We start from the raw sequence: 7,402 nt of genomic DNA, 5'->3' as shown, positions 1-7,402 counted from the left end.
GATGCGTCCAGAGATTTCAAAAAAGAATCCATAGGCCGCGTCCAGACAAGCATGGCTGTGCGGTACGTGGTATGGCAGACATGTCTGCAGCACCACATACCACGCGTTCAGTTATTCTCTGTGCTGCAAGGGAGCAGCACAGCAGGTTTTTTAAACCCTGTGTATCCAGGGGTCAAAAAAACCCCACAGAGAAAAAAAGCAGAGCAACACATGCATGGGCAGCACATGCCAATCAAAAACCGAGCCGAGCCACCCAGAGCTGTGCTGCGGCTGCACGCCAGGCTCCATGCAGCAGAATCGCCACAGCTGCAGCCCCAAGAGACCCTTAGGATCCCAGGTAAGGCTGCTGGGGCCAGCCCAGTGCTAGCCCCAGCCTCCCCTACCACCCCCGGGTAACTTGCCATGCACCAGGGTGCACGTGGCAGGCACATTCCCTGGGAACAACTAGCAGCAGCACAAGGTGTGCCACTGCTAGCTGTCCCCTGAGAAACAAATGTTCATGCATGTTGTGGACATAGCCATAGTGTCAAAAACATTGTGATCTGTTGTGGTCTTTCTGAGTTCTTTGCAATAACAGAATTGTTCTATTATTTTCCCATAGTCAAAAAACAAGTGAAAGCTAGGAGCTGGCATCTTCTGATTGCCACTGTGAGCATAGGCGGTGGAAGGTCAAGGCTTGTGGGGGCTTAAGTCCCCCAAACTAATTTCATGGCAGCTGGCAATAGCAGCAGCACCACAGCACTGCTCAGCATGCAGCCAGGCCAGCGCCCCACATGCGGTTATCTCCGCACAGCTGAGGAAGAAGTGGCTAATCACGCATATGTTGTACCATACAGAGCACAATGGGAGTTCTAGTTCTCACACTGATGCATGCACTCAGCCCCCACAAATAATATTTTCTCCCTCCATCTATGGCTGTGAGTCTAATGAGGGGTTCCTTGCATCTAAAGAGGTTGAAAATCACTGATGTACAGAAATGTTAAGTGCACAATGTCTCATGTTAGAGCTGACAAAATCCTGTCTAAATGCTTACATATGCATCCCTCAACATCATGCTACCCAATTGTATCTAAAGATAATCCTTCTCTTTTCATATATGGTTCAGAATTAGTGCTGCACTTTCAACTGTGGAAGTATACAAGAAGCAGCGGCTCAAGCTTTAGACAAGCAAGTATGCAAACATTGTATTGCTTATAGAAAGGCTTCACAACAAAAAGCATGGAAGTAATAGTCCCTTTGCTTAGTGCTCCAGTGTGAGGACCACCTGTAGCATCCCATTCACTTTTAGATACATCATTATTAGAACAACACTGGGTCCTGATGAGAGGGTTAGAGGAGACCTATAAAAGAATGGCAGGATTGATTGATTTGCAAAGATGTAAATTAATTTGTTTTGGATGGGAAATGTACAATGGAGTTGTGGAACAGTAACAATAGCAAAGTGGTTGAAGAGTTCAAATAACAAGAAAGGAGAGGAGTGCCATTCCTTTTACTAAAGGGAAAAGTTAGGTCAGGTAGACTACAAAGATCTAGCCTGCAAAAGCTGTGAGTTGACAAAGATGACTCACCACCCAACTGTATGAAGGTTTGCAATAGACATTTCTGAAGGAGAATCTCAGTTTAGAGCAGTGGTTTTCAATCTTTTTCATTTGCAGACCCCTAAAAAAAAATTGAATGGAGGTGTGGACCCCTTTGAATTGTAAATGCAGGTATCCACATACTTTTGGTTGATCATAGTCATCTTTCACAGACCCTCTAGACCACAGGTTGGAAACCACTGGTCTAGAGGGATTTCTGCAGTGGTAATGATAAAGCATTACATAGAGGAAAACATTACAGAACATGTGTTATAGGAAGATATGTTTGTGCAATGACAGAAACACCCAAGGCCAAGGAGTTATTTGACCTTTTCTTCCACCCCCATCAGCCTGGCAGAACAGATTTTTGTCTTTGCCAAGAAACAACCCACAGAGATAGTGCTCATGGTAAATGCTATGCATGAGGTTGTCCCCTCTTGGCTGAATACTCATGCAGTCTGAGCCATAGAGTCAGATAAGAAATCCATCCAGTAGATTGAAGGAAGAGTGGTATGAATGGCACATACTTCCTAATAACACTGAAGAGCAAAGGGGTAATTGGGCAAGTCAAGCATTAGTGCTGTACCTGAAGGAGCTACTCAAAGGCTTTGTAGAAGAAAGTATCTGAGGCCCATTTATGTCAAAGAATATCAAATCAGAGAGGTTCACAAAACATATGGGCATTTACTACAATTTTTACTATAGCATACATTTTTAAATAGACAAGAATAAAGTCTTTGGGTAAAATATTCAGAACTGCCTAAATCACTTAAGAGCTTAAGTTCCATTCCAAAAGACAGGCAATTAATATCCTAAATCACATTGACATTTAATGAGATTTATGCTCCTGAGTGCCTAAATCATTTTTGAAAATGGGTTTAAGCTCCTAAATTAGAGGGAGTCATTTGAAAAAATTGCCCCTTAATATTTGCAGATCTCTCTTGAAAATGAAGAACACTGTGTACTTTTAAAAAATGTATTTGATTCGAAGATACATTGCTACATGAAATATTTTTTTCCCTAATACACTTTCTGAATGGCGACTATAAATTTGCTGTTTGAAACGTGGGAAGCTGATAAAGTTGGTTCTGTTCTTGAGGTAGAGATCATAAGTCTTGCATAGTCTGGTAAGTAACTAACCCTAAATGATGCTTTCGGATACTAGAATTATACATACATTTCAGCCTGGTTGTGTTGTACCTAAACTGTTCAGTATATTTTGTTTTTTGTATTCAGAGGAAACAAAGACAACAGGGAAACTGGTACGACAAATATAATGATATACGTGTATAGAAAGGTTTTAACTTAGCACTCCCACCAATATGTTGCAAAATCTCCCAGACTGTTGTAATTTTGGGATTCGATCAGGGAATTTTGAAACAGGTGCTCAATGAAGCATTCTCTGAGAATTAGTGGAAGTCTCTCCCCATGTTATTATTTTAACTCTCAGTGAAAATAGAAACTGCAGCAGCAGCTGTGAGCAGAATTTAAGAATTCAGGATATTAGTTTCTAAATTATTATTGCCTTTATATGGAGAAGCACCCATTTAGAAGGATGTATATGATACTTAAATTGGAGTTTGACTTCAGTGAACTGGGTTTTTGAATATTTAGCTTCAATGAACTGGACATCATCCAGTTTTTGCTTTTTTTTTTATTTCTCAGATATATTGAGAAACAATTTCTTATATATACTGTACAACAAAAATTAAACCCAGCTTGGCAGAAACAACTGTAGATTGTTAACTTCAGAGCATGGCCCTGCTCTCATAACTTTTGACAAGGTTCTGAATTTTAGTGGTAGAACACCCCCTGCCTGTGAGTCTCCCTCAAATTAAAATAATCTTTGACAGTTCAGGAGGTGATTTTCCTCAAACAGCCTGCACAAGGGAGCCTGCTGTGTCTAATTTCCTCTCAGCCTGACCTATTATGATCCCCTTGCTGCTTATTCACCTGGCCTCTGAAATGCCTTTGTGTTAAGCATAGGTAATTGCAGTTGCAAAGTCATTTGACTGTGAATGAATTACTCATGGGAGGCACAGGCTTAGCCCTCCTGAAGACTGAATCCTTCTGTCTACAGACAAGGTTCTTTGGGTAAATCCAATGTCTTTTATTAGGCCAGCTAAAATCGTTGAAAAAATTCTTCTTTGCAAGCTTTTGACAACAAGCTGTCCCTACACTATCCACCCTTGCCTTAGGGAGGGATCATCTCACAATGACAGAAGCCCTCATGTAATGTCCCTGCAGTTCCCAGTCAGACTTTAGTTTCTCTCATCAAACTGTTGACAAGAGTCACTTGAGTGAAAGATGCCTAGGGCTCTGCAGAACTCTAATTAAGGTCTGTGCCCAAATTCTTTACAACTGCAGGGAGAAGTGGCAAAATAAATGAATATCACCAACTACAGCAAACTACAGTCCAGTTTCATCTCTGCTTTAAAAGTAAGATTTCAGGCTGCAGTTAGGTAGTCATAGGGATCCACCTACCAGTTGCAGTGAATGAAACTATTAGAAATGAAGCAAGGACCCAGGCAATGGAAGGTGAATGCATGGTAGGTAACTCTACACACCTGTTAACCACTGAGAATGCAGGCAGACAGCAACAGGTGTGTCTTTTAAACTGATATTCTACTAAATGACTTCTCTGCTAATCTAACTAAAGGTAGAAATCAGCCCTATTTTTCTTTCTTTCTAGGGGGAACTGTTAAAATGGATCCTGTTGGCTTATGTAAGTTTTAAAAGGATGAAAGAGGGATGTCTTTTTTAGTTACATACAGCTGTAAGTATGAGGTCTTGAAAAGTTTCTTCAGGACTGTTGTGAAGGGAGATTTAGAAAGAGTTTGTCAAAGTTGGAAGTGTCTATTCCCTTTGTTTTTGGGTTTGATGTATATGTGCTTGAAAATACAGTGTTCTTGATATGGGATTTTTAAATATAACCATAATGGATTAAAGTTTATATTTTAGGGAGGGAAAAAAATCTGCAATTCTCAGTACTCTGCAACACTGGATAAGTGTGTCTGATAAAGAGGTAGACATTTGTTTCTAGAATCTAAAGTCTCACTTTAATGAGAGGAATGTTTATAGTTCTGATTTATCAAATAAATAGTTTTTAATACAGTATCTAATGCTGATTTTGTGTTCCTTGTCTTCAAAGTGGCCTTTTTCTTTTAAAATGTTCTGTTAATGGGAATATGTGAACTCTCATATAATAGGCTAACTATAATTCTGGAAAATGGCTCTTTGAGATCTTACCAGTCTGATGTCCCAACCCTGTCCTATCCCTGTGTTCTGAAGCATTAGGTGCTTAAAATGTGGGGTTGCTTTTAATGTTAAAGGATTATTTTGGCAGATATAATCTGAAGCTGTTTACAGTGATAGTACAAACTATGCTCCGATCATTTATGCAGAGCTATTTTATTTTCCAAAAATAGGGGGAAAATATTTTGGTGACCTTTTATTCCCATTCCCTTCATTCCCCTGCCCCCCCCACCCCTTACTTACTAGGTAGTTTCTTAATAGCAAGATTTTAATTTAGTAAACTCCAAACTTTTGTAGATGCATTACAGTGTTTAGCATAGGTATAGAAGAGATCTCAGTCATCTGTCAGTGCAGACAATTGTGTGCCATAAGTTTTGTGAACATGTCCAACTCTATCTTTAAGTAAGGATTTGTATTTTTTTTTTTAAGTTAAAATCTTACCTTAAGATAAGATAAGATAAGAAAGCTTGCTATTGCTAGTCTTGTGGAAGAAATGCTGTTAATATGAATCTGGGTTGGGTTGTGTTTGTGGGATTATTTTAATAGCTAGAGAAAAAGTTGCCCAATTTAGTCTCATTACTGTCTATGCGAAAATACATTTATGTCTCTAACATAACCAACAAGTAGAGGTGCACTGATACACTAATCTGATATTGGATCTGTACCTATATAAAAAAAAAACAAAAAAAACCTGACTGTATCAGAAATAAGCCTGATGTGGCCAATAATATGATGGATTAAATGCCCGTGCAGCTGCAGTGCAACAGGTAGGCAGGAAGGAGCACAGCTCGGCAGCTTGGCAAGGTACATGCAAGCTGGTAAGTCTGCTGCGGTGGAAAGGGCATGGTGGGGTAGATCAAGGCCCCCAGGGTGAGGGAGGGAGTGGGGCTAGGGCAGGCACTGCCCAGCCAGAGCAGAGTGGTCACAGGACAGAGCCATGGCTTGTCCAGGGAGCATGGGGAAGTGGGGTGGGGTGGGGGTGGCTCCTGCTGTTGCACACACCCTGGGAAGGTATGAGTGGGTGTGTGTGCCCCTGGATCTGGGCAGGGTGGGCTGCTGCTGCAAGCTGGGGCTGGGACTGTACCAGGCTCTTCCCAGAGGCTGGGGAGTTGGGTGGGCTATGCCAAATGTTGGGGTGGCTGTAGCCCCTTCCCAGCACCACCGCCGCTTCCCCAAGCACAGCCTGGCCCAGCCCCTGCTGGGAGGAGCCTGGTGCAGCCCCAGCCCACAGCTGCAGCCTGCCCTGCTCTGTGCAGATCTGGGGGGCACATGCCCGCCTGGGTTGATTGCAGAGCCCCCCGCCCACACTCCTTCCCTTCCCCTTCCACCACAACAGACTTACCAGTTGGACACAGTTCTTCAAGCTGCTAGGCTGCGTATCAGAAATTGGATCAGTATTGGTCAATGTGCCTCCTTAAAGCTTGGCTATTGGTATCAGCCTCCAAAATCTGTATCGGTGCACCCCTACCAACAAGAGTGATATATATTTTTTTTTTATGGGAGTTCAAGGTGCTAGAGGAATTTTCAAAGCGTCTATTTGTAATATGAAATACCAAAATACCTTTGTAAACAGTTCTTGGGGAATTTCTGAAAATGTTATGCTTTACATTGTGCCCCTGGGGGGGCAGTATTCAGCCCCACACAGTGCTGTGTGCTACATGGGTATACCCTCATGTTCTGGAGTTTCAATACTATAGGAACCTTAGGGGATATTATAAGCTTTATTTTAAACTTGCTGGAAGCATTATAGTTCCAGTTAACAACACGTTGGAAGCTACTGGCATACATTGTCTAACACGCTCAGTTCAGATCTGAACGAAGCAGCCAGATGCTACCGGTGGCTGATGTTTTTTTGTCCATGCTAGTATTTCTACATGTGCACTTGATGGGGGTCTCTCTTTAAGAGTGCATGTGGAAGCAGGAAAAGGGCTAGATCATGGATAGCAATACAGACATTTTTCCCTTACAAACAGCAGTTTGAGGGATTAGGACAGCTTAGTTTCAGCAAATGGGGAAAAAAGCTATAGTACTTAAAGTAAGGAAGTCCAATCTGATGCCTAAATCGGAGTTTCTCTTACCCTCTGCTAAGGCGCTCGGTTAGACTAGGAATGACAAGAAAATCAGAGCTAATAATTTCTTTAAGTGGGGAAAGGTTATTTTCTGAAGATGACATCTGAAAACATTTAACATGGCAGGAGGGGGAAGCCCCTTGTCTTGGAATCAAATATGAGAGAGTGGGTCAAATATATGAGCTGTGACCCTGACCCCAGGCTGCAGCTGCAGTCTTTCCCCCAGTATGCCCTGTCCTTCCTCCATCTTGCCCCCCCCATGACAATTCTGTGCCCCCATTGCAAGTACCCCTCTCCCTTCCCCTTCCCCTTGCTTCCTGTGCTGCTGCTGCTACAGGTCCAGGCTGGGGCTGTGCTCTGTGCCACAAGCTGGAACAGGAGTGGAGCCTGCCAGAGCAATTAGTCTGTGATGGGAGGAGCAAGCTGTGGGAGGAAGGGCAGTGGGGGCACAGGCTGGGGAGAGAGTGGGAGGGGGGCAGGCACCAGGGGGAGTAGGTTTGG

The 7,402-nt window shown here is 42.7% G+C and overlaps 1 protein-coding gene across 5 annotated transcripts in view; it reads left to right on the top strand.

Annotated features, from left to right (window-relative positions):
• Positions 1-4,241: 4,241 nt before the first annotated feature.
• LOC102374321 (lymphoid-restricted membrane protein-like) overlaps positions 4,242-7,402 on the top strand; it is a 64,663-nt gene continuing 61,502 nt past the window's right edge. For 3 of the 5 annotated variants that reach the window (XM_006027342.2, XM_006027343.2, XM_006027339.2), the window contains exon 1: positions 4,242-4,302. The gene's annotated coding sequence lies outside the window, so the exon portion shown is untranslated. Of the gene's footprint in view, positions 4,354-4,531; positions 4,603-7,402 lie in introns of those variants that run through there. The other 2 variants (XM_006027340.3, XM_006027341.2) reach the window with 2 other exon arrangements.

The sequence above is a fragment of the Alligator sinensis genome, unplaced genomic scaffold (genome assembly GCF_000455745.1).
Source record: "Alligator sinensis unplaced genomic scaffold, ASM45574v1 scaffold517_1, whole genome shotgun sequence".
Classification (NCBI taxonomy): Eukaryota; Metazoa; Chordata; order Crocodylia; family Alligatoridae; genus Alligator; species Alligator sinensis.
This window is presented reverse-complemented; position numbering and strand designations above follow the sequence as displayed.